This window comes from Chrysochloris asiatica, unplaced genomic scaffold (genome assembly GCF_000296735.1).
Source record: "Chrysochloris asiatica unplaced genomic scaffold, ChrAsi1.0 scaffold00002, whole genome shotgun sequence".
Lineage (NCBI taxonomy): Eukaryota > Metazoa > Chordata > Mammalia > Afrosoricida > Chrysochloridae > Chrysochloris > Chrysochloris asiatica.
The window spans coordinates 13,200,041-13,203,795 of NW_006408520.1; positions in this window are offsets into that span (position 1 = coordinate 13,200,041).

Here is a 3,755-nt window from a genome sequence, read left to right on the forward strand (position 1 = left end):
GGATATTATCCTATCACTTATAGCATTGTACCTCATGACTGATCTGGATATGTTCTTTTTGACGATGAATGCAACACCATTCCTTTTCAATTGGCACAATAGCAGCAGTGTAAGGACTCATAGTGCAGGACTCAGCAGTTTTGTTATATTGTGCATTAGGTCTCTGTGAGTTGGAACCTATTCGACAGCACCTAACAACAACAAAAGCTACAACTTTGAGGAGGCAACTCTTCTCCAGTCATATATTGAGTGCCTTCCAACCTGAGGGGCTCATCGTTTGGCACTATCAAGAATGTTCCCCTACTATTCATAAGGTTTTCGGTGGCTAACTCTTCAGAAAAGGAGCTCTGTAGCATAGTGGTTACAAATCAGGCTGCAAACCTCAGGGTCAGCAGTTCGAAACTACCAGCTGTTCTGCAGGAGAAAGATGAGGCTTTCTGTTCCCGTAAAAATTTACAGCCTCAGAGACCCTGTACAGGGTCGCTATGAGTTGGAACCAACTCCATGGCACACAACAAAAACAACTTTTCAGAAATGGTCTGCCTCTCCTTCTCCAATGGCTGTCTTAGTCAAGAAACTCCACTGAAACCTGTTCACTGTGAGTGACCCGACTGATATTTAAAATACTGGTAGCATAGCTGTAAGCAACACAGAAGCAACCACAAACTGACAGAGGAGTAGTAATTAGTTTCTTAGTGCTGCTCTAACACAAATTCCAGGAGTGTGGAAATTCTTAAAAAAAAATTTTTTTTTCTCTCAAAGTTCAGCTGAATAGAAGTCTGAATTTAGGGTGTGGCTTGAATGGAGGTCCTTTATCAATTTTAGGTTCTAGTGCCCACAGGCCTTGAAGTTCCAGGACTTATAGACTTCTTTGCCTTGGTCATGGTCAGACTGCATTTCTCCTCCTTCTACCTGCCACTCCCCCAGTCTTTAAGCATCTCTTTGTGTCTCTGCTGCTCTTTATATAATTCAGAAGTGATTAAGTTTATAGTCCACCCTACATTGGTATCCTGGTTTCCTGGTGTGGTACTGTGGGTTAATGTGCCAGACTGCAAAGTCGTTTGAACTACAAGGTTGGTGGTTCAAGCTCACCAGCTGCTCCTTGGAAACCCTATACAGGGTCGCAACGGGTCTGAATCGACTCGACAGCACTTAACAACAACAACATATGGTGTGGCACTGTGAGTTAATGCACCAGACTGCAAAACTGTTTGAACTGCAAGGTCGACGGTTCAAGCTCAAATCAGCTGTTCAACGGAAACCCTATACAGGGTTATTATGGGTCAGAATCAACTTGATGGCACTTAACAACAACAACAATATATTGGTATGACCTCAATGGATGAATGATATTTTATTAGAATGCACTACAGGAAGTAAGTACATTACATTAGATTAAGCTGTTGCTGCTGTGAAGTGCATAGTGTAGAAATCAACTCTCAGTGACCCTGTAGAGGATTTCCAAGGAGCAGCTGGTAGGTTTGAACTGCCAACCTTGTTGTTCGAAGTCCAATGCTGAGCCTACAGAACCATACTAGGAGAGGTCAGATTGGACAACACCCTCAGAAATAAGAGTTTGGATTTCAATACATATTCTTGGGAAACAATTCAATCCATAAAACTGGGGGAATGAGAATGCTGAGTAGGGCCAGTGCAAAGCTTTAAAATATTTTGTGTATCAGATCATTAACAATTTCAACCAATCACTGAATGTGAGTAGCCAATAGCTGTGAAAAATATACAGGTACAGGCTTTCTAATACTGACTGGAAAAGTATGCGGTAACTTATATGAAATGCCTTTTACAGATTTGATAGTTTTAAAGATATATATTAAGAACTGATACTAAAGTGATAAAATGAACCATAGAAATAAGATTCTAAAGCAATTAATATGTAATCAGAAAGATTCTAATAAATCAATCAGCATGAAAGTTGCTCTTCATCAGCTAGATTCATAGTACTACAAGTGATTTACATTTTTAAATTGCTCAGCTAGCTTAGCAATGATATAGAAATAATTTCCATAATGTTGTCTGACAAGGACATCTTAGAAAATTGCTTATTTAACTCTGAGAATTTAATGGAGCAAGGAGAAAACAAAACAGTAAGATGGATATATAAGAAAGCCAAGTCTAATGGAAAGAAATTTTAACAGGTATGTACAAAATTAATTTCAGTCTTAACAACAAAAACATGAGTTGTATGTGTGGCTGGAGAATTATAAAATTTCCCTATAACAGTATATCTATAAGTAATTTATATCACTATAGATTAAGCATGATAGTCTAAACCCTTTTCATATATTTGGTAAAAAAAAAATACAGCACATAGGTCTATTTATATATTGCAGCCTTTCTGATTAGCATATATTTAAGCTTCAAAGCAGAAAATAGGAATAACAATATATCATTAACATTACTTTTCAAATAAAATGACTTTTTTATGCTCTTGAAAAGTCTCTAAGGTGAAACTGTGTCTGGAGTTATATAGCAAGTTCCACCGAGCATTCAAATTTTTCCCTGTGGTAGAATTTCATTATATTATGCACCTTGCCAGAAATTACTTCCCAAATGACTCTCTGAATTGAACAGAGAATGTGTAAGCAAAGAAAGAAAAATGCTTGAAATATAAGAGAGCAAAGAGGAGGAAAAGTTCTTAAGGAAATACCCATTGATGCTGAAAGTATCATTTTCTTCTGCTGGGCTCTTAGCGACCTACCAAATTTGACTCAATCCAGCCCTCACTGAGTACACAGTCTACTTGGACAGAGAGGACTTTAATGAAGAACATGAAAGAGATAAAGATGCAAGTCTGTACCTGCTTCCATTGCTTGAATTATTTACATATATGATATGGTCAAAGACTCTCTAAATAGTCTCTCCACTCTCACTTATTTTCTGTGCTTTGCAGCTTATGTGGATGCTCTAGTAGTTCTCAAAACTGATGTGTAATTCAGTCTTCCACTTTCTAAAACCAAACTTCAAGAGCTACTACCTCTTTTCCTAATTTTTTTTCTAATACAAATTATAGCCTAACCCTCTGAACATCAATTCTTCCATCTCCTTCACATCCTCTGGTTTAATTAGTCCCCAAGCCTATCTCTGAAATATTTCTCAAATTATCTCTCTATTACACTGCCTAAATTCATAGCTTTTTTTTTTTTTTTTCATAGCACTATCATTTGCCTGCACTATTTCAAGAGTACCCCAACTGATCTTAATACCTCCAGGATCTCTTCTCTAGAATCCATCCTTATCATTTCTATCAGTTATCTTTCTAATAAAAATCTGAATATGTAAGGCCTTTATTAAAATACCCACAATTTCCATCTATACGGAAAATAGGGAAGACTATAATCTTCAGCATGACAGAAAAAACCTAGCAACGTTTTCAGCCTTATCTCTTGCTTTTTCTATATTCTATTACCTCTATATTGCAGAAACACTGAGTTATCTATATGAGCTAAACATGTCTTTCCATGCCCCTGTGCCTCTACACCTTCACCTAACATGCCCTTCTTATCCATTTCTTCTTGTAGCAAATGACCACTTACCTTCAATACCCACCCACTGCTGTGGAGTCAATTCCCACTCCTAGCTCCCCTGTATGGAGTTTCTGAGGCTGACAATCATTACAGGAGCAGAAAGATTAATCTTTCTTTTGAGGAGCAGCTAGTGGGTTTCAACTGCTGACATTGTGGTTAGCAATCCAGTGTTTATCCTACAGTGCCACTAGGATTCCTAACCTTCAGTAC